Source organism: Ictidomys tridecemlineatus, chromosome 6 (assembly GCF_052094955.1).
Source record: "Ictidomys tridecemlineatus isolate mIctTri1 chromosome 6, mIctTri1.hap1, whole genome shotgun sequence".
Lineage (NCBI taxonomy): Eukaryota > Metazoa > Chordata > Mammalia > Rodentia > Sciuridae > Ictidomys > Ictidomys tridecemlineatus.
Genome location: NC_135482.1, coordinates 76,553,183 through 76,580,699, shown reverse-complemented (window position 1 = coordinate 76,580,699; position 27,517 = coordinate 76,553,183). Strand labels below are relative to the sequence as shown.

Genomic DNA, 27,517 nt, shown 5'->3' with positions numbered 1-27,517 from the left:
TCTATGTTAGTTACACTTATTTTTCTAAATCAAAGGTCTAATAGATTTATAGGTTTAAAACACAGCAGACAAAATTGGCACAAATTTTGAAAGTATTAGGAATTGATTCAGGACATGAAATTCTTAGAAACATTCTTACCTTATAATTGAATCCAGGGTCTTATTTTCAGAGATAGGTACCTGATCCTTGCCGCTCTACATCGATTTGGATTTCACTTTTTTTTTGCATAGCCTTTTTGTAGGATCCTTTGCATAAAGATGCAAATGTTAATGCAGGACCCTGACCTTCTCTTGAAGGGACAAAAAAAATGGTAGGAGGATCTACAGGTATATTGTTATCATTATTTTTGGAGTAGTTTGAATTCGCAGATTTTCAGACCCATTCCTACACATCTTAGAGACCTGGGGCAAGAGCCCCAGCCTCTGTCTAAATATTAAAAAAGTGTTTCATCAAGGGGCCCTCTCCTGCTTCTGCTTCTTCTGGAAGTAACAGGTTCCCTATGGGGTGGTACCAGGGGCCACCTGACCCCACATCTCCTTGCCACCATTCCTTTAAAACTCTTAGCACCGCAGCTCATTTCCAAGGTATTGCAAATGTATAACAATTTACCAGCATTATAGGTTAAAATATGTTTTCGTGATAGGGTGCTTTTCCCATTTAGTATTTGGGAAAGTATTTTCAGAATGCAATACTATTAGTGAATGTTTGGAAGACCGTGGGTTTGTAAGTTGGAGCCATCCCTGCTCAGCTATATTAACAGTGGACCAGCATCTTACCATCTGGGGTCACTAGGACCCTGAGAACCTCAGAGGAGGCTGGGGTCTTTAACTCAGTAAGTCAGATACGACACGGTGTATTTAATTTTAATTGTACTATTAATTATTGAGCACCTTCCTGTAGGCTCAGAGTTGAAGTGGTTAAAGTGTGGGCTTTGGAATTAGTCTGCCTGCTTTTAGATCCCAGCCTCCTTACTCCCTACTAGAATGTGACCTTGGACAAATTACTTAACTTATCCCATGACTCAGTTTCCAGAAATGAATGGGGTGGAGGTGGAAAGCCATTGTGCAACATCCTAAGGTTTTTGTAAGAATTCATACTTAGGAAGGACACTCCTGGCATATGATGAGCAAAAAAAAAATAGCTGTTCTTTTTCTCTGAACTCTAAAGGTGGCAGAGTTGGTCCCTCTCCTGAATGTAGTGTATGCACTTTATTTGGGGCCAGACTTCTGCTACTGTCATGAATCCTGCTTCCTTTTCTGCACTTTCACCCTGTGAAAAGTGTTGGAACCTCAGTTACACCGTGTGGTGTCCCATCCTGTTCCCACCTCTTCATTCCTTCTGGCATGTGAGCCAGTCAGAGGTATCTTTGATTTCCTAAGGTATTGTAGAACACTTGCCACTCCTGAGAATGCTTAAAAAAATATGTGTCAGCTGGGCACAGGGGCACGCACCTGCCCAGCAGCTCGGGAGGCTGAGGCAGAAGGATCACAAGTTCAAAGTCAGCCTCAGTAACTTAGACAGGCCCTAAGCAACTTAGTAAGACCCTGTCTCAAAACAAAAAAATAAAAAGGGTTGGGATGTGGCTCAGTGGTAAAGAACCCCTGAGTTCAATCCCTGATACCCACCCCCACCAAAAAAAAAAAAAAAAAAAAAGCTTGTTGAATGAATGAATGGAAGAACAGGACCCATTTGTAGGGTGTTCACATTCCGTCACACAAGTTTGGCTCACCAGTTCCTGGCATATTATAGTCCAGCTGCTAGGGTGTGTAGGCAATGATGTGCATTTTTTGAGAAGCCTGGTAGGACTGTAGGGGGGGGACACCATTTGCTGTTTAGGCAAAATGACACCAAAAAATGACTGGAAAAGAGGAAAGCTCTAGAGAGCGTAGTGGTATGGAGGTGTTAAACAGACATGCCGCACGTCCTGGTAGCCCTTAAAGGTATCTGTGTAGCATCAGGTACAATAACCGTGTCCTCCTAATCCCGTGTAGCTCTAGTCAGAGTTGTCCCTCATCTGTCAGTGCAGCACCAACCACAGGACTCATAAAAGCCTGTCTGTGGCGAGGAGTGTGCAGGGAGAATCGGTTCACCAGCAGGTGGGAATCTGTAGCTGTCATGCTGCACCATTTGCTGTGCCTCCAGCATTACTGGGCCTTTGTGTCTCCAAGTAAAAGTCTCCACTTAACCCACCCCTTGACTGGGTCTCTGGCTTGGATCCTGCCTGTTTCTCTGGTGCTTTCCGGAGAGGAAAGAGAGCATTTATTTTCCATCCATAGTTGAGTTTCTCCTACAGAAGAAAAAAAAAAAAAATCCGCCTGCTTTGGACACAGTCTCCTTGTTTAGGATGGGTTGGACCTGACAGCCAGAGGTTCAAATCCAGACTCTCCCATTCCTAGTTGTGTCACTCTCTGCAAGTATTTTGTTCCCTGGGTCTCAGATTGCTCACCCACAATAATGTCCATTGGTTATGAGTTTAGATAACATGTGCATTTGTCACATACTTAGCTTGTGCCGTAGTCTGGCCCATACTCATATTCAACACATAGTAGCTATTCTCCCTCCCACAGACATGTCCCAGATCCTGGCTTAGCTCACTCTGGGTATTATCCCCTTTTGGAACCAAGCCCCCCTTTACCAGGCAGCTTTGCCTAATCCCTCAGTGAGGAGTGCACAGTGAGGAGGCTCTCTCCTGGTGTGCTTTCCTCTGCCCTTTGGATAAGATTTTATAATTCCTTGTATTGTTATGAAATGTCTTATTTTTAAAAATCTTAGATAACTATGATAATTTGTTGTATACTTTAGAAGTATTTTAATAAATATTGTTAAAATGAAAGTAATCATTCTTGGAAAGGCAGTGTTTATCTTGAAACCAGAAGTGCCTCATTAAAAAAAATATGGAAAATCAGGAAGAAAGAGAATGTTTCCATATGAAGTTTGGGTACCATGAGCTTACTCAAATTACTTTTAACTTTTGTAATTTGGTATGGAAATCCGAATCATCTTGAAGTAGTGGTGCCATTTGACATTGCTTTTGTGTTTTGGAGTCATTTGTTCATGCAACAGTTTAGGGTTTATTATGTATAAAGTACTGTTAATGTTGAAACATATTTGTGTAGTATTTAATTTCAGATATCTTATCCACACATATATTCATCTACGTGTTTTCCTTTTTGTATACAACCAGAGATATGAAAAATTGTGCTCTGTATGTGTAATGAAAAGTGTAATGCATTCCGCTGTCATATATAAATAAAAAAATATTTACAGAATAAAAGAAAGTTAAAACAAATGAAAGTAGGTAAAATTTCAGTTGTACTTAGGTTCTGAGTTTGCTTTTATTTGCAGCTAAGACTACAGTATAACTTTATAACTGTCTAACATTTTTTAAAGCATTTTTATAGACGAGGTTAACTGTTTGGCTCTATGAACAATACCCATCTCATCTGTCTGAAAGCTGTAATGACATATCTATTACTGCCCATAATCAGATAAAAAAAAAAAGAGTTAGATGTCATGATGTCTTCAGACTCCCCTAAATCCAGTCTTTAACATGACCTTCTGAGCCCCCCAGTGGGTAAAAACTCTGAGCCTGCAAACACCCTTTGCCAGTCATTACCCATCATAATGCTGAGTAGTAATCCCTCCAAGCTGAGAGATGGCGTACTGTGAGAACAAATGAAGGGAGCTCACCCTAGAAAGAACATTAGTGCAATCAATACGATTCAGCCAGAGACCCGCGCTCCATTAGCGGTGTGTCAATATGGCTAATTATTTTCCTCAGCACTGATGTCATGATTGCCTTTCCCCTCTTCATCTTTAGGAGGGAATAGTTTTGCTTACCGTAATTGTTGAATGGTAGCCATGGCCAGAGGAGTCTTCCTGGACGTTTTGCATTGTCATCATTACTGGTTTCTTTGATACATGAATTCCTGACTGTAACTTGCCTTCATTTGGAGGTTAAAATTGATCAGCTGGACTAAATGTTCAATAAGTTATGAATTCTAGAAATTCCTGATGGTTTCTACTGCTCAGGGTGAAATGAAAGCATGCGGAACTTTAAGAGTAATCAGAGTGTAAAGATAATCAGAGATTGGATTTCTATAATTATTTTGTTAATTTCTGCTCCCTCAACTAGGTTGTAAGCTCCTAAAGTACAGGAACAAGTATATTTTGTCACTGTATTCCCATCACCGTGTACTGTATAGTGCGGGGTCAGTAAAAGGCTCTGGATAAGTATTTTTTAAAAAATGATCTTGTACCTTTTCATGAATTTTTGCTCAAGTGTCTAAAGCTCCCAGATTTAGAACTGTACTACCACTACTGTAGCAAAACATTTGGCTCATGCTGGAAAAAAGGAGATCATTAGGAAGAAGTTGGGATAGATGTTGAGCACCAATCTACTATTCTGCCTCCTTTACATCCCATTGTCAGTCTTGGGAAGGGTGTTGTTTTTCCAGTATCACAAATGATTTGACATGTATAAGTGACATGGGATAGTAGTTATGTGCATGGGATCCACTCATCGTATGTGATGTCAAATCCTCTATGTGAACTAATTTCCATATCTGTAAAGTGGACATTGTCTTTCTTCAGAATCTAACTTTGAGGAATAAATGAGAGAGAGAGAGTATGATATGCTTAGTAAAGTGCTTGGCAAGTGGTAAGGGATCAATATGTGTTAGCTATTGTAATTCTAACCCTTCTTCGCTTTTTGACTTCTTGTTTGGAAATGGAGATGCTTTAATTAAAAAATAAAATCTGATCCAACATGGTTACCCCAGGAAGTCACTCTCCCTGGCCCCTGTCCAAGTGGCACAGGGGAACACAGGGCTCTGCTCCATGATGTCCAGGACCTTTCACAGCATTGGAGATGAAGCTGGGCTCTGTGTGTATACCTGCATATTCCTAAAACTTCTCAGAATCCTGTGGACAGGGACCGAGAAGATAAACCAAGCAGAAAACATGGTCTAGAATATTAAAGTTTTTAATTAGACTAAGCTCTTTAAGAATCCAGTCTTTATTTATTTATTTATTTATTTATTTATTATTTTTTTTGTGTGTGTGTTGTTCTGGAGATTGAATCTAGTACCTTGTGCATGTTATGCAAGTGTTCTACCACTGAGTTACACCCTAGCCCAAGAATCCAATCTTCAAAAAGTTAGGAAAAATTTTGAAACTTCATAGTTTTAAATTCTAAATTTAATGTATTTATTTGGAAAGAGTAGCCTGTAATTTCATGAATGTTTCTTGCAAATGTAGAATTATGTAGCAAGGGTCTTGGGTCTTGAGAATTGTTGCGATATTTTTATCTGCTTTTTATTAGCACTATACCTAAGCAACCAGAAATTGAGATTGATTTTCATTATAGTAGATTTTAATATGAGTGTAACAAATTACGTTGTTTAATTCTTCCTGGCTCTTTTTATTCATTCTTGCAGTAACTGAAGATTTATTATGTACCAGGAGCTGAGGTGGGAAGATAATCCTGTATGAAATTGAATGATATAGATTCTTTATGTAATAATATTTTTATTATAAATTATTAATACTTCTTATAGAGAATTTAACAATAAGAAAGTATGTAGAGAATAATATCAAGTCACCTATAATCACAGAATTATACAGAGAGCTGTTGTTGACAAAATGAGTTTTCTTTTTTTTCCTATATATTTTTACTTTAAAAAATTAGTATCATCAAATACTCATGTGACCCTTTATAAATCCTGCATCCCTTCTTCTGAGTTAGAGTCATGAGACTAAGATTCACTCGAGGCCCGGGAACAGTTTCACCAGTGCTGTTTGCAGGCCGTGGAAACAGTGCATTTGCTTTGTTCCTTTTCCTTCCCATGGAAATGAACTTGGAGGTGGTATATTCAAGATGGCACAGTTATGAAATGGAGGAGGTACTTTCACGTTTATCGGAGAGAAATAAACATGTTGAGTTAAATCATTGAGAGTTTCAGATTTGCCTGTTGTAGCAGCCTCTGTTAATTAGCCTGATAACTCGAAAAACTCATTTTGTTTACCAATGATATTGATCAGAATATATAGTACAAAAGTGAGACTAAACAAAGTTTACCACCATGGCATCTGTCTTTGTCTCTTTCTCTTTTTTGTCAACATCAATCTAGTCAGTGTTTTAGACTGAGAAATTCTCATCAAGTGGAGGAAAGTGAATGGACTGGGAGAATCCTCTGCTGTTAAATGGAACTTCATTGTGTTTGTTGCAAAGGCAATTAGTATAATTAGAGAAAGCCAAATATGACCTGTCCCTCTGTTTCTTTTCCTTAGTGGTGAGGGTCAAAGGGGAATACTGCAGCCTGGATTCAGAAGTCCTTTCAGTAGCACATTGATAGTTAAAGAGAAAGACAGATTGTTCTTCAAGGATCTCAGAGGACAAAAGTGAATCCATTAACACTCTAGGAAACAATCTGACTATTGGGAGAAAATTCAAGACCTTCTAAAATGGATTTTAGAAGGTCACAGGAGCCAATTGTCAGCATTTGTGTTCTCTGTCAAAATTGTTTTAATTGAGCTCTGTAACAACTGTGCGTTCTGACAGTGGGGTGAAATGGCACGTCTGGGGCTCTAGGGGTGAAATTAGCTGATGTGGTCCTGCCTTTGCTGCAGCAAAGGGAAGTCTCTTGTGAAAGATCTAGAAGGGACCATAAGTTGGACAGAGTATTCCTTGAGACTCTGAAGTTTATATTAGAGCTCAGAGGAATTGTAACAAAGATAATTAGGTTCATGAGGATTAAATGCAATATTATGAGAGGAAACGCTAGAACAACTGGAAGAGATGTTGAAAAGAGACTCTAGCATTTACTTAAGTTTGGATTTATATGAACGTGGATGTTCTGTAAAAAGTTCATTTGTTGGGGGCTGGGGCCATAGCTCAGTGGTAGAGCTTGCTTAGCACATGTGAGACACTGGGTTCGAGTCTCAGCACCATATATAAATGAATAAATTAAAAAAAGGTCCATTGACAACTAAAATATATATTTTTTTAAAAATTAATTTGTCAGAAAGATTTGGATTAATGATAAGACCGCCTCAGTTCTGCCTTAAACTAATTTACAACTTGACTGGTGGGAAGATATGTGAGGACTCATGTGTTCAAAAAAACAGCACAATAAAAAGCATTGTAAGAGGGTAAAATTGGGAGTTCATAACCCACTTCAATCTAATGTATGAAATATGATATGTCAAGAGCTTTGTAATGTTGTGAACAACCAATAAAAAAAATAAAAAATTAAAAAAAAAAAAAAAAGAAAGCCATACTATATTTAGTTTGAAATGTGTTTCAACATTTGGTTAAGGTAATAAAACAAATGTACTTCACTAAATTAAAACTAAAAAAAAAAAAAAAAGCATTGTAAGATACCTCAAAACTATAGAGAAATACATACACGTGGACCTGGTCAGAAACCCTGAAGGGGCTCTTCATAAATGGAAAGTTGTAGATGATCTTAGTTGAGGTGTTTCTGTGAATTATGAAGGCCCATCTCAATGAATGGACATGTTAATATGACTATGAGGTTTCAAACACTGTTAAGAGATTTTTATTAAACTGCTATTTTGTCCCTCCCTCCCCCACCAAGACATTTGGCAATGTGTAGAGACATTTTAGATTGTCACGACAGGGAAGCACTACTGACCTCTAGTGGGTGGAGGCCAGGGATGCTGTTAAACAGGTTTCATCAGATGGTCTCCACAAAGAATTCCCTGACCTCCTATAGTGCTGAGGCTAAGAAACCTTGAGGTCAAATAAGCTAGGGAAGCTGTATTTAAATGAGAAAAGAGAGAAACCTGGAGAAAATAAAACTAGCAACAGTTGTTATCTCTACCAAGCACAGAGCCTGAGACAGACTTTGAAGAAAGGGCGTCTGCCTTACTGAGATTATAGGATCAGCAATCCTGAGTCCTAGTTTGCATCCTGACTGGGGGCAAGTTCTAGACCCTACTAAAGCCTCAGTTACCAAAACTGAGAATAATAATGACAACAACAGTACCTGCCTTATAGACTTTTGGGAATATCAAATACGAAATAGAAATAAATTCATATCATATTGCTTGATAATCTTTAAATGCCCAATTGGTAACTACACTCTGCATAGAAATAAAATGGAAAAGATGTAAACCAAACTGTTTGTATTGCTTATCAAAGACCCTTGATTGTATTCAAAATGTTTTCACCATAGCATGTATTACTTTTATAATAAGAAAATGATAAATTTTTTTTTACATCAATTCAAAAGGAAGCTGTGGATTGTATATCATCAATTCTAAATGTTCTGTTTTCCACAGTCAAGTTGAGGTTGTCCCAGTAACAAAATAATCAGCTATTTCAGCCAGTCCCTAATCCATGAATGTGTGGAAAGCTGCATCTCTCTGTCACTAGAAGGAGGTAAAAAGGTTGTTAATATTCTGTTATAGCAAAAGCAATGGAGTATTTATGATGGACTGGAGAATGGATTATAGGATTTGGTTTTGCTGTCGTTATTCACATATATTTGTGTTTTGTTTGATCTTTAACATTATTTCTCTTTCAATGGGCATGTAGCAATTTTATGCTTAAAGTTATTCTTACTTGACAGGGATTTATCTACTGCCAGTTCCTATGAGTAAGGAAACCCAGAGGCACTGTTTCCTATTGGTTAAAACATAGACTCTGGAGCCAGGCTTCCCTGTGACAAATCCCAGCTCTACCACTCAAAGCTTTTCGACCTGGGGAAGTTACTTTATTTCCTTGTGATTTGGTTTCCTCCTCTTTGAAAAGGGAGAAATAATGCCCTTAAAAGGTAACATAAAAGTTAAAAGGAGACAGCATGAATATCATCCTTAAACAATGCCTGGTTTCTAACATATCCTTCATAAGTGCTGGTTGCTATTATTTGAAGGCTGATTTTTTTTTTTTAAACACATCACAAAGAAGAAAGACACAGCATTAACTTTGATAAAACAAAAAAATTAATTTTGGTAGCCATTCTCCTACATGTAGATAAGAAACACCAGACAGCTCTCTATTACTTAGTTCTATTTTAGTTAAGCCAGTTTTATCAGATTGCATCCTGTGGTTTATTCATGCTGCTGATTACACAAGAAGATCATGGTGTTTAGATCTACCCGCTAATGCATGACCATAGCTTTTCCAAGTTGTAGTTCCTCATAAAACACTTTCTTCACTTCTTACTGTTCCTCAGGAGAGCTTCCCATATGTGTTTCTATCATGGAATAGTCTGAGAAAGTGTTATCAGAGTCCTAGGCCAGAGGCCCAGCTCTGAGGGTCCCAACAAATCAGGTCTAGCCACTCACTCCAAAAAACAAAAAGTGTAATGGTGAAAAGCAGGAAAGGAACTTGAATCAGCACAGCCAGCTGGAGAGATGAGTGAGATCTAGTGTCTCAGCCCTGTCTTTTGAGGGGATGCTGACATGAGCTTTAGGTTGGAAGAGAAGAAGAATTGGGGCTGGGGCAAAGGTCTGCATAATTAAGCAGTTTTGGTCAGACTGTGGTCTGGCTGATCATTATGTCAGTTCTGGTCACACACAGTCTACAGGGGTCAAGGAAGTAGCCACTGCTCAGGGGGTAATTTTCATTGCTCCCCAGGAAATTTCCCATCAGATCTGTGATCCTGGAAGGGGATGATTGCTCTCAGGGGAGGCAGCTCCATCATAGGTTGATCTGCCTGCAAGCCTCACCATTCCTGGAAGGTGAGCAATGACTGAAGACTTCTGTGCTCCACCCCAGGGGTCTGGAACAGGATGTCAGAGCTGACAGTGGACAGTCTGCTGAAAATCTGCTTTAGCTATTCTTCTTCTGGTATCTTCAGCCTTGAAGGGGGAGGATGACCAGGTCTGGATGAACACTCCTTAAATGCTTAACATGCCCACATGCAGAGTTGAGCAGGAATCTGATCCAAAGTTGAAAGTAATAAAGGAAATAGGTAAAAGTGAAGACGGAGATGCCACGCTTGAGCCTGCTTTTAATGACCCATCGGGCATCCGCAGGCCCAAGTACAGAGTCTGTACTTTAGCAAAAATGGTCTCTAAGTCCCTCTTATAAAAGTACAATTCTTTTTAAAAAATATGTTCTTTTTAGTTATACTTAACAGTAGATTTTTTTTGTGTGTGCTGGGAATTGAACCCAGGACCTTGTGCATGCGAGGCAAGCACTGTACCAGCTGAACTATATCCCTAGCCCTGTAGAATGTATTTTGACATAGCATACATATATGGAGTATTACTTCCCATTTTTGTAAAAGCACAATTCGGTGGAATAGGTGGTGGAAGAGCCAGGGGTTCAGAGGTCCCTTTTTTCTGGTGCAGTTTCCTGTTCCTTGTCTGCTCCCAGGGTGAGATGTGGTAAATGAACTTTCACTTGAAGGGTCTCAGTTCAGGACTGAGGAGCAAGGCCCCATGAGGGTCCAGGGCAAGGGTGGAAGCTGGCTACTCAGGGGTGCTTCTGTCTTGGCCTTTGAGGGAAGAGAATGGGAGGTTTGTTGGGGTCTTTGAGACTGAGGTGAGAACAGTTACCTGACATTACTGATAGGAACCAGCAAGTCATAACAGTGGTCAATCGCTGGCAATATTTGTGCTGAAAAATCTTCAGACCCAAACTGGCTGAGATGTTCAACAATGTAGAAACTATGGACATGAACCAAACTTTTAGTCAAGTCCTGTATGGATCCAAAATAGATTTCTGAGAAAAACTCTGACTTGTGTCCATCTGCTCTGAGGAGATAGAACAGCCTTGCCCCTGGATATGATTCCTAGTCAGGACTTTAATTTCCATAGTGAATGTGGGCTTAATGATTTATTTTCCCTTCCAGGCTCTCCTGGGGATTTACCTGGAACTGTTGATTTTCTCATAAAATGTTCAACTGAAAAAAATTATTTTCAAGAAAAATAATCTATAAAATAATATTTACTCTGATGCTTGGCACAATGAATATTTATTGTATTGTTGAGTCTATCCTAAGTATTTCAAAGTTTATTTTCTAGGTTAATGGCTTCTGAACTCTGTGACAGAAGCCTTGTGGTCTTTGGGGAGGGAAGACAATAAAAGGAAGGAAAGGTCCAACTTTGCCTTGATCTGTTTTATATACTTGACTTCTCTAGAAGGTTCTCTCTGAAGAAAAGTTTTCTTTGTTAACCACAGAGAAAACCACTTCTACTGACAAATAACATTTGTGTGTACGTGTGGTGTGTGTGTGGTATGTATGTGGTGTGTGTGGGGGACTGGGGACCAAACCCAGGGCCTTTTGTGTGCTAAGCACATGCTTCACCACTGAGCTACATCCCTGTCCCTGCAAATGACGTGTCATCCTGAGATCACCCAGGTCACTGGACAACTTCCATTGTAAAAGCCACTCATGTTGCTTTACTGTCCTAAAGAAATACCTTCACCAAATTTTTTGAACTATTCCTTTATAGTATAGTGAAGGTTCAGACAAGAATGGCCTGTGCAACCATAGAATATGGATCCTTTTGACCTGTGTTCCACACACAGGGCTCCCCATCAAGCATCTTTCTGAGTTCAGTCCTAAGAAAAAATCTTATTTCACTAGAGAATAATTTCCCTTCTCTGACAATGTGAAGTATACAGTGAAGTGTATTTTATTTTCAGCTTTTCCTTAGAGGTCCTGAAATCTCCTGAGCTAAGTTTTCTGCTCATCACAGAAATGGTATTGACTTTCAGGGGTTGGAATATTTATTTTCTCTCTTATCTATTTCCACCTATTTTTACCATTTCGCCTCCGCTTTATTTTATATGCCTCTTTGTGAGCTGCCTCCAGTGCTTCTTGGAATAGGGCAGGATGTAAGTTCAATAAATAAAAGATGTCTAAACCACTTATGGAGAAGGTCCTCTTGGGACACAGCCGAAACATTACTGATGGAAAGGGACCTGGCTCCCACCTTCTACAGGAGTACTGTTTTCTCATTTCTTCTCATTGTGCTTTAGTCTTTAAAGGTTGTAGGATTGTAGGTAGCATATTAGAAGGCTGATGGATCTATATTTATAGCAGGTGAAGTCCTATTTACAAAACGTCACCCTAACGAACTTTAGAGTTACTGCTTACTTGGGCTGGCATAATATTGTGTGAGCAAAATTTCCCAAAGGGTATTATCAGTTTGAACAGAGATCAGTGGATCACTGAATTTTAGAATTTCAAGTGACACTAGAGATCACCTGGCTCAGTGATTCTCAACCAGGGAGATGTTTGTTAATGTTTGGAGACATCTGGTTGTCACAACTGCTGCTGGCATCTAGGGGTAGAGACCAGGGATGCTGCTAAGCATCCTACAGAGCCCCAGGGAGCCCCCACACCAAAGTGGTGATGCTTCTGGGGTTGGAAACCCTGATCCAGACCAATTCCATAGTACTTCAGATAGACTGAGATCCAGAGTTTAAATGACCTGTCCTTCCAATATAAGATCAAAAATATAATTACCCAGATTCATTCTTAAAATAATGAAATGATGAAAAATCTCCCTTTAAGATTGACAAGAAGGCAAAGACCTCTGCCTTGGAGAGCTGGATGTGGCAGCCCTGTCGGAGTCGGGCATGGCTGCTGAACTTATTTGGCCCTGTGGAGCGTGAGCAGCCTCAACATATGTCTCTTTCAGGTGGGAGCCTCAGATGCACCTGTTTGATGTGTCATTCTGCCTCCCTCTGCCAGCGTGGCCTGCAGTGTTCCAGAGAGAGGCAGCCACAGCTGCTCCGTGTTGGGGACATGCTGGGAATTGGAAATAGCCTTTTACTGCCGCTTTTAAAATGTATTCACGTTATCAACTAGGACCCTAGGGTGTGTGACATACAGGGCTGGGCTGCTGAGTAAGATTTTGTTGCTTTCCTTTCCGTTGTACCTTAAGATCTGCATGTGCAGCCTTCAATTCTTGCTCCTTCTGTGGTTACCTCAGTCGGGGCCCTTTTTGTTCACGCCATTTGGAGCGCATGGTAAGGCTTCTGCTGTGGTCCTGCTATGACTGAGACAGCAATACGAGTGCTTTCCCTTTTTGTGATTTGTTATTTATATTTTCAAAATTATAGTCCTGAAATAGCTTGAGCACTAGACAGCAAGACAGAATTTTCCTTTCCTTCTCCTGTGTGTTTTTTTTCTCTCTTCTTTTTTATATTTGCTTCTACCCAGGACTGGGCACCAATGCACAGATGGCCAGCTGGCTTTTATCTACCTATATATGTGGAAGTCTAGAATGATCCATTACCTAAAGAGGAGGGAACAGGTGCTAGTGATGTGGTACTGGAGTTAACAAGCAGCTAGGTGTTTTGGGAACGGGGTGGCTGGTTTGGTTTTATTCTAGGTACTGTTTATAGGGAATGAAAGAGGAGGTTCCTTCTCTCAAAAACCTTGGAGTCTTGCAAGGAAATGTACTCATAAGCAAGCTATTCTGCCTCCTTACTTGTAAATTCACACTTGAATCTCTGATCGTGACACTTCAGTGGTGAGGAAATCACCCTCTGAGACCAAAGGCGATAACAGAGTCCAGAGCTTTGTCTTGGGGGCTTACGGGAGAGCCAGCTGAGGTTACTTTCTCTTCCACTCCCTACCTGCCATTGGTCCTTGCCATAGTTTAGGTGTCTTTTAAAGGTGTGAAGAACTCTTCTATCTTGTTCCTGTACAGAAAAGTCTGATGGGTTCCATCTTCCAGTGATATTATGAATGACTGCTCTTATTCTCAGGAGGGTCTGACAGGTAGGCCGAACATGCCCTCCTTTCCTGCGTGCTTACCATGGGCCACACACAGTTCCAGTGTTGGGGATCCACTGCTAAATGAGGCAAGGTCTTTTCTCTCTCTTTTAAATTTTTTTTTTTTAAAAAACATTCTTTTAGTTATTGGTAGATCTTTTATTTTATTTATGTATATACAGTGTTGAGAATCAAACCCAGTGCCTCACACATGCCAGGCAAGTGTGCTACTGCTGAACCACAGCCCCGGTCTTTTCTCTTAAGAAGGTACTTACATTCTCAGTATTGATCCCCACCCCATATCATGCCCTAGGTAGACCAAGCCATCCTCGTTTCCATCCTTTTCATCTTTTTTTTTTTCCCTTCTCATCTTTGAGTAGGCCTTGTTGACTTGTTAAGCCAACATCACCAGCTTATCAGGCATCAGCATAACTAATACCCATAGTACAAAATGCCTAATTCCCCCCCCCCCCCAGCTCCCAGCTGGCTGGCCAGGGTCCTTCTTTGCTCAGGTAGAGAGCTGGTGACCACCCTCAGTTGGGTGCCTGCTGGGTACTCAGTTCTACTTGGGGAAGCTCCGTCCTGCTTACCTGACTGGCTGCTTACCCTGCCTGTGTGGAAGGCACTTGCCTCTCCACTGTCCATGAGAACTGCAGTTTACCTTAGCCTCTGGGAAACCTTTTCTAAAAAAGAGAAAAAAAGAACTTTTAGAGTCATGCTTACCTAGTGTTAACTTCTAAAGGAATATGGAATCTTTAGGAATTGCTTTTTTTTCCTCCACAAATAGGCTCTTACTGAGATTTCCAGAAATTATTTTCAGATGAAAACAAAAAACAGAACAAAACAAAAACTAGTCTGCCTCTTCCCACAGAATTCTAAAACAGCTTCCACATAATGATCGTGAACATATTTTAATGTTGTTTATGGCAGAAATAAAAATGCATCATCACATTTTTTCTTTTGGGTAGTTCATTGTTTTCCCCATGAATTCATAGGAGTTCTTTGTCTATTTGTGAATATTTTTACTTTGTCTATTTTGAAAATAGTTTTTCCATCTGTACCGTTTTTTTCTTATTTTCTCTATTTACATTCCTTTTTTTTCTTATAAGAATGTAAGATGCCTACACAAAGGTGCCTACACAAGTTCATTTCCTGTTGTATACAAAAATGTGTATCAAATCCCTCAATTATATAAATATTCCTAACTTTCTTCTAAAGTTTTAAATTCCATTTTCCACTTAAAGTTCTTTTTTTTTTTCCCCCAGTTAAAGTGGAATGATTATTTTCTTGTAGTGGGATAACCAGTTGTGTCAACATTATTAACTATCTTGCCCTATGAAATGAATCACTAGCTCTGTTTATATTCAGTCTTTTCCCAGATTTTCTGTTTTGCTCCACTGATCTATTTACAGGCCAGTGTTATAATGTTTGAAAGTGCTGTCTTTAACAGAAATTTTATTTTATTATTATGTTTTTATTTTTGGTACTGGGGGTTGTACCCAGGGGCACTTTACCATTAAGCTACATCCCAGACCTTTAATTTTTTTTTTTTCTTTTTAAATTTTAAGATAGAATCTCATTAAGTTGCTGAGTCTGGCCTTGAACTTGTAGTTGTTTGGCCTTGGCCTCCTGAGTCACTGGGATTGCAGGAATGCACCACTCTGCCTGGATTTTAATGGAAATTTTAAAATAGTAAGCCTTCTTATTGTTTTAAAATAGCTTTCTGGGTTATTTCTAGATTTTTATTTTTTAACAAATGAAATCATTTAGCTCCAAAACCTCACTGGAAATATAAATGGAATGACATCTTCTGATTCACCATCATGGAATGTATTTACATTTATTCAAATCTTCTTTGGTTTTTAAAAATATGAAAACACTATAACTAGTGTTCTTCATGTAGGATGTGTTCCTCTCCTCATATTTTATAGGACTTTTTTTTTTGTAATGGAAAAAAATGGAAATTTCCCTTTTTACCTGGTTATTATTATTATAAAGAAAAGTTATTATTTTACTCGAACCTTTATAGCATTTAATATGTGCAAGCATTTTTAGTTGATTTTGGGGATTTGTTTCTTCTTATGAATGTAAGAAGAGGTTGATCATGTTTGCCTTGCTTATTGTTTTATCCCCAGCATTCTAGCAGGTCTAGTGAATGAATGAATGATTGAATAAAAGATATCTTAAAAAGAGTTAGAGATGACATTCAATAATTTTCTTTATTTTCCCTTTCCTACCCTTTTTCCTGTGTTTTTAACTCATACCAAGCTTTGACATCCTTAGATTACTGCAGCAAATAAGGTGGGTAGTTCCTTCAGTTTTTTCTTTAACTTAAAAAAAAAAACTTTATTAAAGTCTATTGTATAATACTTAAGAAGTGTACAATTAAATAATTTTTGTTTATTTTATTCAGTGGTGCAACCATATCTATACATCAGTTTGAGAATATCTCATTTTCCTAAGATCTCTGATGCCCAGTGAAAGTTTATTCCTGTTCTAATCCTCACCCCAATCCCCAGGCAACTATGGATTTTCTTTTTATTCCAGTGAACTTGCCTATTCTGGACATTTCATAAATATGAGTTTGCACAGATTAATGTTGTTTATTCTAGAATTTCATGTACCCTAAATCGCATAGTGTGTGCTTGTTGTTGGCTTCTTTCAGCAACATGAGGTTTCTGAGTTTTATTCTGTTATTGTGCTCATCTCAATACTTTGTTCCTTTTTATTGTTGAGAGTACTCCAGTGTGCCAGTGTATCATGCTTTATCCATTTTCCTATTGAATGTTCTGGTCATTTTTTGTTTGTATTTATTAGGAGCAAAGGTGCTACAGAACATTCTTGTATAAATCTTTTTGTAGACATGATTTCATTTTTGCGTGTGTATAAATACCTGAGAATCATTACTAGGTCACAAGGCAGTTGTATGTTATTTGGTAACTTTTATCTGGTATTACATCACTTTACAAAATCTGTTAGAATTACAGTTTTTAAAATATCACGTTTTGGATTTTCTAAATAATGTACAATTTGGATATATTTATAATTTCTTTTATCATATTGTTACTGATTATTTCATTTACTCTTAGAACTTCTAAAACATTTAATATATTTTCAATAATGATGGAGATATTGTCACTCTTGTTTCTGATTTTTTTTTATATTTTTATTTTTTTTGTTGTGCTGGGTATGAACCCATGTCCTTGTGCATAGGAGGGAGGAAAGCACTCTACCAACTGAGCTATATCCCTAGCCCTTTCTGATTTTAATGGAAATTATTTTGGCGCATTATCATTTAGTATGATGTTTGGTTTTGGTAAACAGTTTTTATCATATTTAAATAGTTTTAGTAAAGCTTTCCCTCTTTTGCCTAGCTGCTGAATTTTACCAAATGTATTGTGGGAATTCATTTGCTTTTCTTCCTTTGTTGATATAACAAAGTATGCATGTAGATTTCCTGAAAACAGGCTCTTTTTTTTTCTATTTTTTTTTATTGGTTGTTCACAACATTACAAAGCTCTTGAAATATCATATTTCATACATTAGATTGAAGTGGGTTATGAACTCCCAATTTTACCCCAAATGCAGATTGCAGAATCATGTTGGTTACACATCCACAATTTTACATAATGCCCAATTAGTAATTGTTGCATTCTGCTACCTTTCCTATCCCCTACTATCCCCCCTCCCCTCCCCTCCCATCTTCTCTCTCTACCCCATCTACTGTAATTCATTTCTCTCCTTGTTTATTTTCCCATTCCCCTCACAACCTCTTATATGTAATTTTATATGTAATTTCCCTTTTCTCTCCCTTTCCCTCCCATCTCATGTCTCTGTTTAATGTTAATCTTTTCTTCCTGCTCTTAGTGAAGCTAGCCAATCCCTAAAAAACAAATACCAAATGTCTTCTTTGATATAATGAGAGCAACTATGAACAGAGCAGGGAGGAAGAGCAGGATGAAAACAGGCTCTTAGCATTCCTGAAATAAATCTTACAAAAGATGAAAGATGGCACTAGGCTTTACAGAAGAGAAAATCTAAATGGCCAACAAACATGAAAAAATATACAACCTTAGTTTTTGTCAGGAAAAATGTATATTAAAGTAACATTAATATACCATTTTCTATTCAAGTTAGCAGAAAAAGTGATTATTCCCAGTACTAAAAATTTAAGAAAAGAGTACATTCATTTACTGGAAGGAATGTGAGTTCTTTTGGAAAAGCTATTTGGCCAAATATTTTAAAACTAAAATTACATGTAATTGTTAGGTCATCAATCCCAAATTTTAGAACCTAGCCTAAAGAAATAAAATTACCAAGATTCAAGTCTATGAATACAAAGATCATTTTGTGTAATGATGAGAAATACCTGAAGAGGAATGAATGGATAAAATCCATGCCATAAAACTGGGCTTGGTGCACTTGCTGATGGCCCCAGCTATCTGGGAGGCTGACATGGGAGCATCGCTTGAATCCAGGAGTTAATCGCCAGCAGCACAGTGAAACTCTGTCTCAAAAATAAATAATAATTCCATGTCATTTGCTTATATAATAGAATTCATATAAGTAACAAATATTCGTTTAGATCTCTATTGATGTGGATTTCATTGATATAATTTTCACTTTTTAAGTTTTTATTTACTTTTTTAGTGAAATAAGTTGCCCATATATGGTATATATAGTATAATCCAAATTCTGTGAGATGAACAATAATATATATATAGGTTTACCATTCTATAGAGAAAGGAAAGGATTTGAAAGATACTTGTTTTAAACCCTGGTTTTCTGAAGAGTGAGGATGAGAGAGAGAGGAGTTAACTTTTAAGAAAAGGAAACAAGGATAAAGAAAACATATATATGATTATAGAAAAGAGGATGGTTTTATCAGTATTACTATGTAAAATAGTATTGATTGCAAAAACTTCACAATGTTGAAAAATTTGGAGACAGCATAAAGATCAGCTTAATGAAATTATTTCCATCTGTTAAAAATAGTGCTACACATGTGTTTAGAATGCATATTAAGTGAAAATTCCAATTGCATACTATGATCCTGTGCTAGTATGATTGTGTGGTTGATGGGCTTTGTTGCTTTTATTTTTTTAATCTGATGAGGGAAAAGAACAGAAGTTATTTCTGGAAGTATGAATCAACAAAACAGAGTTGCATCCCTTAAATGATACTTTTCTTGGGCTATGAGATTTAGTCATATCTTTAATTAGATAGTAGAATGCTTGAGGATGGGACTCCCTTCTTGAGATTCAGTATAACTCTCAGAACTCAGAATAATTTTGGTTCATAGTATCGAGAAATCACCCTCACCCATACAAGGAAAGAGCACAGTATGAAGAGATCAGGGCTTGAGTATTTAAAATAAAACACTCTGGTCAAAAGTGCTCCCCATCTGACTTCAGTGCTTGACGCCAGCCAGTTGCAACTAAATAGGCCTGAGTACAGTTCCTCTTCCCTTTCTAAAGATATCATTTTACCAGTTTTTTTTAAATGAAAATTATATATGAGATTAACTTATGACTGCATCTTCTAGTTGCTTCTTCCTTATCTCTGCCCTTTGCCTTTCCTATTTGGCTAGATTTGGCTTTCCATTCCAGGATCTTCTTGAGGCCTTTGTCCACTGTTGGTCTGGTGCTAACCCATTTGCTGGGGTGAGTGCACACAGGGACAGTTGTGCCATCAGCCTCATTAGCCTTTTCCCGCTGCACCCCATTCAAAGCACATGACACCCTTCTTCCTGTAAACCTGAGCTACTTGGCCAGTCTGCTGACCTTCATAGTGTCTTTGTACAACCTGAACTTCCCTCTCCTTTCAGATGGGCACGGTTACCCATTGTGCTTCTGTCCTCAGCTCTTTGGAAAGAGAGGAAGACATAATCTTCCTGTGCATGTGAGAAGGTGTGTGGAAATGTCTTTTATGGTTCTTGCTTCGGTCAGAAGTCACAAAGGGATTGAACTTCATTCTGGCTGCTGCCACTTCAGCGATGAACACACAAAACAGGAGGCCACAGTTCTTGGTGGGACATAAGCTACAGTTTCAAGGATAGGACAGAAAGCCAAGATAGGGCAGGACCAGGGTTATGGGGACTGCCCTGTTTGTTGGGTCAGCAAATTAGTCCCTGATTTATAGAACTAAGTTTGGAATTTGATTGGGTTAGAATTTAATTACCTTTGCTTTGGTTCCAGTTGGAGTCTCTACTCCAGGATGTCTTACCTGGTGGATGGACCACAGCAGTAGGGATCTCATGAGTTAGCAATATTCAAAACTCAGGCAGGTTATACTTGTTGGTTTTGAGCAGACTTTACCTATGTATAGAAACCTGGCAGCTGACTGAGGGAAGAAAAATGTCAGCTCTCCCCCATGCTGATGTAGGGAGTTGTTTTGTTACTGCTGTAGGCTGTCCTGGCCCCCACAGGCCAGGAATCATTTCTAGGGGGTCAGCTATGTCGAGAGAGGCTTGTGCACTACGTTTTCATGGAGAGCATTCACACTTCACTTCAGGGAAAAGAAGCTGTTTGTTCTTTAGTTAAAAAAAAAAAAACTCTCAACTTTTGCCAGAGGGCAGCCTCTTTTTTTTTCCATATGAGATAGAACACATTTTGGAATGTAAAATATTATCTGAAAAAAGCATGATGTATTTTATAGTTTTTTAAAGGCCACTGAAATGTAAATTAATCTATAAGAATATATCCATTAAAAGGACTTGTTCCTCGTAGTGAAGGGACCCTGCTACCTGTTTTTGTGTGAAGTAAACAGCACGTGGCTCTGCAGAAATAGCAGGCCTCTCCTCAGTTGACCAAGAGCTTCTGTGGAAAAGCCTATTTACACCAGAGTCCGGATGCCATTCCCACCTGAAGCAGTTCCAAGAATATGTACTTAAATTTTAAATAAATGATCAGATCAATTTCCAGATGAGGTGGCCATTACAAAGTAGGCACTTTGTATTATTGGTACAGTTATGATTCCATATTAACTAAAGTTGAACCTGACAGAAAAATATCGATCCCTTCTTAAAATATAAGATAAAACACATTTTGAGGTAAGTTGTTTTTCTTCCTATTTATGTTGTCCAGTGTTTAAAATATAATGATGTGATAGGTTGAATATTAAAGGAACCTAAATTTCTACTTTCTTGATTTCCAAGGTGCTAACTTTGCTAAAAACTATGGGAATAAACAATGTTATTTTCATAGTGATAATATTACTGTTTTTTTTTTTTTAATTCTGTGACAATTGCGTATTAGGCTGAAGTAATCCATATCTTTTGTGGTGCTGAGCATGGGACCCAGGGCCCTACTCATGCTAGGCTAGTGCTCTACCACTGAGCCACATACCCAGTCTTGAAGAGGACTTGAAGTAGAGGATTTGCCCTTACACTGGGTAAAGAGGCAGAGCCCTACTTAATCATAGCCCAAGTCTAGACTCCCCTTATGAAGTGGCAAAGCCAGTTGAATCTAGATGTAGATTTCAGGGTCCTATCATCAGCTCCAGTGCTTCCCTCAAAGAATCCAGAGGACTTCCTGCCTCGACCTTGAAGTCACTTGCCAAGGACAAGTTTCCTGGTTCTGCTCTTCCTCCTTCTTCAAAATGGATGTCTTCTTCTCTAACGTCCTCTGAATCTCAGCTGCACTTAACCTTTCATCTAATGGGGAACAGAGGCCCCCAAATAGGCCCCTGGTACACATTGTATTGTGGGGTTGGTCCTTTCTCTTGGTGTTTCCTGTGGTCAGATTATTAAAACTTCTTTATCTTTTCATATTTCTAAACATGCTCTTCCTTGGGTCTCTTCTACAAAGGTTTCCTAGGCCAAGTTACCCTTGTCCTAAGGAATTACATGGTTCCCTTCAAGAGTTTAAAATAGAGCCTTTTCATTTTCCTTTAGTCCACTCTGGCCTTAGCAGATTAGATTTTCCTCACAATATTCTCATTCCTGGTTCTTATTTCCTAATTCAAAATGTTATGCTGTCTTCCAAAAGATCGCCCTTTGTAAATACTTTATTAATGATAAAAGCAAGCATTTATTCTGTACTGGTTTAGTAACATTATTTCATTTAATCTCTTTACAATGGTGTTATTAATGAAGGAGAATTTGCTTCACAGGTCTGCATTATCATTCACTCCTTGGCCATCTGTATCTGGCTTTTTAACAGTTTGTAGAGTTTGTCTCCTATGGCATTCTCTTGTGGGTATTAAAAACACTTTTATAAAGAATTTTTTACTGTAGCTTTAGAGGAGTTTCAGAGAGTAAAATGTGTTTTCAATCCATCTTTACCCAGAAATTAGAATATTACTTTTTACAGTGGAGCCAGAAATGAATTTAGGAATATTTTTGGCATTTGGAGCAATGCTTAAAAGTATTAAAGAGGTGTTTATAGAGAATTCCACATTTTGCCAATTTATCATATTTAAAGCAGGGTGTACAGTAGTTATGGCTACAAAATGAAAATAATTTATTTTTAATCTCAATTCTGTTCTTGATTAACATTTAAAATCATTAAAAGTTACCATCAGGAGCCCTTTATTTTATGCATCTAAATGGTAATAAGACAGCTGGTTATCTTATGCTGTATGTGAAGGATTCTATTTCAAGTGCATTTTCAAATTTAGCTAAGTTAATGATTGTATCAGAAAATATCATTTCTCCCTCACTGGCTTTAAAAACATAATTAAGTTTTCTTAACAACTGTTGCTTAAAATTAGAATTTACTTCTACTTCTAATAGAGAAAAACAGTGACCTATGTAATTTTAGCGTGATTAGATTTTTCTCCTTGTATCTATGTTCACCTCATCAATTTACCAAAGCCTGACTTGATCTAGAAATCCTGGTGCAGCCTATCGAAGGGGAGAAGTAAATTGCTGGTCTGTCTGGACCAGACTGTGGTGTTTGGTGGAATCATCGTAATGGTGATTGCTCCAAGGTGCATTCTGTTCACCAAACTTATTGTTGCAGCTGCTTTTAATTAGCTGCTGGAAATGAAGAACCACCAGGGTATGCTTGTTTAGATGTGCATACATTTATTTCATTTCAAATAAAGGAGAATTTAAAGAATTTCAGTGTAAAATAGGAAATTGTCATTGTAGACCCAGTTCAGAGGTGGGTAGTAAAAATATCTTAATGTGTTCTTTTGCTTTTAAGGAAGGATGAAATTTTGATTTTTGATGGCACAATTGCATTCTATATTCTGTTGTAGTTTTCTTTTCTCTTTTTCTCTCTCTCTCTCTGTGTGTGTGTATGTGTGTGTGTGTGTGTGTGTGTGTGTGTGTGTGAGAGAGAGAGAGAGAGAGAGAGAGAGAGAGAGAGAGAGAGAAACAGATTTAGCTATGATGTCCAGGCTGGCCTTGAACTTCTGGGCTCAAGCAGTCTTCCTGACTCAGCTTCCTGAGTAGCTGGGACTACAGGCATGTACCACCATGCATGGTTTGATTGTAATTTTCCAGTATTTTCTTATATGTAAATTTCTCTCCTGAGTAGATGATCCACTTCCAAGGATGGGACTCTGCAGTTCCCACTGTCTGCTACTGTGCACAATAAAAATTTAGTGACCTGAAGAGATTCGTAGTTTTTTGATTCATTAAAGTTTTAGAAATTGTTTTGAGGAAATCAGAGGGTTGGAAATGGTGGAGAGTTGAAGGCATTGCTATGATTTATCACAAAATTTGATGAATATTATTCACAGAGCTTTGTTTGTCCAGTGGGTTAGAAAATTCATGTTTCTTATTTTATTTATCTGTTTCTATATGCCTTTTGGCCAATAGGAATATTGATACTCATAGTCAGGACTGCTGAAGACAGCCAGCATTTTCTGGTGCTGTGAAGCAGTTGATCATCTTTGATGATCTCTAATGCAGTGCCTTGCAAGGAGAAAACATTTATTGATTTGAGTGCTACACTAATTTCTACACTGAATGCTACACTAATTTCTCCTCCCTCTCTCTCTCTCTCTCTCTCGTACATGGGTTCTCTACCACTGAACTATATCCTCAGCTCTTTTTATTTTTTATTTTGAAACAGGGTCTTGCTAAGTTTCTCAGGGTGGCCTTGAACTTACAATGCTCCTGCCTCAGCCTCCCTGGTATTACAGGCCTGGGCCACCATACCAGCCTACACTGATTTCTGGCTACTGTACTTTCTTGAATAGTTAGGAATTGACTATAATTACAATGTCATGTGGTTGATGATTGTTTTTTTCCCCCCTTCATTTAAGATCTAATGAGAATTTGCTTCAAATAATGGCAAGTGAATTTAGACTCTTTAGGAAAGCAAAGTAAGGATGATAGGACTCTTTCTGCCTGAAACTTTGGAAATAGGTAGATGAATTATGGACAAATTTTCTGTCAATTTTTTTGGGGGGCCAGGGTACTGGGGATGGAACTCAGCCACTTAGACACATCCCCAGCCGTATTTTGTATTTTATTTAAAGACAGAATCTCACTGGATTGCTTAGCACCTTGCTTCTTCTGAGGCTGGCTTTGATCTTGAGACCCTTCCCCCCACCTCCCCTCCCCCAGCTGCTGAAATTATAGGCGTGCACCACCACGTCCAGCTTTCTGTCAGTTTTTGATTTCTTGATTTCCATTGTTATGTACAAAATTTCTGACACCTAAATTTTCTTTAATTGACAAAATGTATTTTATGAGTAGAAAAGTAATAAGCACAAGTCAGAATTTCAGGGACTTACAACAAGAGTTTATCTCTGGACACCCATCATTATAGGTAACCAAGAAACTATCCCATGTAATGGTCATTCTAAGGCATATGCTAAAGAAGCAACCCCTCTCTGAGCTTTGCTAGTCTTTCAGCAGAGGGCAATAGAAATGGAAATGTACAAAGGAGAAGTTCTCAAGGCTTCTGCTTGACAGTGGCGCATGCCATACCATCCACATTTTATAAACTGAGTCAGATGGCCACTCTGGATGTGCAGTCCTGCCAGAGAGGGGTCGAACAGCCAAGCCTCGTATCAGTATGATAGAGATGTATAATCCTTCCAGGTGAGGGACACTGAATATTTTTGACCAATAATACAATCTATCACTTGGGACCTGTTGTAAACAGGTTCTCAGGTATTTGCATGATGAAGTCTGAATGTTACCTGATTTCTATGGCAGAGAGAGCACTCTGTGCTCACCACAGTATTTCATTTTCTTGGGCTTATGGGAAGACAGCTTTCTCTTCCCCTTTACATCTTTATGGGACAAGAAGACTATTTATGGTCAATAGATTATGGGGAGGAATGATGTGTGACATTTCCAGACCTAGTTCCCAAATATTTGACAAAATCCAAAATGCTCCCATGCACACTGTCTCTCCCTTCCTCCTCTCTTCCTCCATTGGTGGAGTGAATTCAGAGGAGCCTGTCTCTCCAAATCACTGCTTAGCAGAGATGTATCCAGGGGAAACTCATCTGACCAGAAACATCGACTTTGAACACAGATTGGAACAAATGAAGCTTTGTTGTGTTAAGACACTGAGATTTTGTGGTTCTTTGTTATGTATTACCCTATCCTGACTGTTATAACCTTGCTTGGTTGTTTACTTAATCATGCACATTTACTAGAGCGATATGTATTCAACAGTAAAGTGGCCAAATACAACATACCCCTAAAAATTGCTGACAGTTCACATACATTCCTACTGTAAAAATATAAAAATGTGACCAAAAAGCTGATTTTTGAATTTTGTTTTCTTAATTTACATTTCAATGGTCACATGGAGCTAGTGTCTACCATATTAAATCATAGAGCCTTAGACAGCAGGAAACTTTTCTCTATGTGATATATTGTAGATCTTTCCACGGTCTCAGCAACCTAAACATAAGACATGTTGTCTAGATATTACCTTTTCTAGATGATTGAGTAATAAAAAGAACAAAAACCCATCAGATCTTTATATAATGTTTCGCTGGTGACAGTCGTGACATTGGAGTGCTCCCAAAATTCTTTACTAGTACCAGTTTAAGTGAGGGTTTAGATTAATAGTGTTCAAGTCTAGAATGCAGACGAACAAATGATGGAATGGACATTTTTGCAGAAGCATATAGTTGTGGTTTCTATAGACATAAAATGAATAAGACTACATTAATTTCTTAAGATTTTCATTGTGAAGTATGTGAGTTGTAAGAGTTGACAATTTTTGCAAATGTTGTGTATTTGCTTAAATCTGTATTATATTTATGGGGATGCTGAAAGTCCTGGAAGCCATTTATAGGCGTTGTAATACATTTACCTCTACTTCTCCATGTTTAAAGGACTAGTTGCAGTAACTGAGTGGTGTGATGGGTAGAGCATTGGATTAGGAGGCAAAATATCTGGGTTTTATTGTCTACTCTCTTACTGTGTGGATTTGGGCAAGTTATTTGGACTATCTGGGTCTCAGTTAATTCTATGGTGAATTTATGGGCTTAGCATAATCACCCACCTCTACAATTCTATGGTTAAAAATTCCTCTATTTCATTCAGTTTTTTTCTCCTTAGCCATTTGTTAGTAACACATGCAACGGGAGATATTAGAACTCAGCCGCCCACTTGCATTGACAGGACTTCTTTTTTTGTTCCAGGAAGTTCTTGTCCAGGAAGATAAGACAGTAAATTAATAAATAACTTCAGTGTTTGCTTTGGGAAATTCTTGCAAATCAATTTATCAGGACAAACAGTTTGCTCTTCTTGGCAAACAGTTCTTATTAGAACAATATATTGTTCACCTGGGCAAACAGCTTGCCAAGTATGCAGAGAATGACATTAGGCATTGCTGTGTTGGAAATGAACCTGCTGTAAATGTTATTTTATTTCACTATGTAACCAGGAGTAAAATATCTTATTAAGTGAATCTGGGTATTTTTTCCTGAGAAGCATGAGACTCTCTAGTTTACATACTGGGGTGAGGTTAATTATAATAAAATGAGCAAAATTGTAGACATTGAATTAATTATAGCAAGGTGAGTGAGAAAATCAATTTTCTATGTCAAACATAGTTTAGAAATTTGTGTAAAAAGATCTTTTATAATTTGTGTTCTAAGAAATTCATTTTTTATAACAAATATACATAATCTTAAGGTTATAGGTTAAGTCCTCTGTGGTATAAAATTGCCTGTGGTATAAAATTGCTTCCCTGACATTAAAACAATTAAAAGCTGCCTGTTCTGAAAGGTCAATAAATTTATGAACAAATCTCTAACATCTCTAGCAATTAGAGAAACGCAAATTAAAACTTCAATGAAATTTCATCTCACTTCAGTCAGAATGGCAGTTATCAAGAATACAAGAATAAATATTGGTGAGGATGTGGGGAAGAAGGTTTACCCATACATTGCTGGTGGGACTGCAATTGGTGCAACTACTATGGAAAGCAGTATGGAGATTCCTGAGAAAACTTGGGAATGGAACCACCATTTGACCCAGTTATCCCACTCCTTGGCTTATACCCAACTTAAAATCAACATACTACAGTGATGCAGCCACATTAATGTTTATTGCAGCTGAATTCACAGTAGCTAAGCTATAGAACCAACCTAAGTGCCTTCAACAGATGAACTGATAAAGAAAATGTGGTATAAATGTACAAAGGAGTATTACTCAACCTTAAAGAAGAATGACTATATGACATTACTATATGACAGGAAATGGATGGATCTGGAGACTATCGTGCTAAGTGAAAAAAGCCAGTCCCCCAAAGCACAAAGGTTGAATGTTTCTGCTGATTTGTGGAAGCTAACCCACAATAAGGGTGGAGAGGGGAAGAACAGATATTCAGTAGTTTAGGCAAAGGGGAAAGAAGGGAAGAGGGGTGTAGGAAAAGGA

The 27,517-nt window shown here is 38.1% G+C and overlaps 1 protein-coding gene, 1 non-coding gene and 1 pseudogene across 10 annotated transcripts in view; 2 read left to right on the top strand and 1 right to left on the bottom strand.

Annotated features, from left to right (window-relative positions):
• Positions 1-27,517, top strand: part of Bicd1 (BICD cargo adaptor 1) — a 235,010-nt gene that overhangs the window by 45,057 nt on the left and 162,436 nt on the right. The window lies entirely within an intron of this gene.
• Positions 4,765-4,967, top strand: LOC120888753 (small nucleolar RNA SNORA73 family). The gene has a single exon (XR_005732441.1). It is a non-coding gene; the product is annotated as a small nucleolar RNA SNORA73 family (small nucleolar RNA).
• Positions 19,209-19,699, bottom strand: LOC106145139 (ribosomal protein uL24-like pseudogene; annotated as a pseudogene).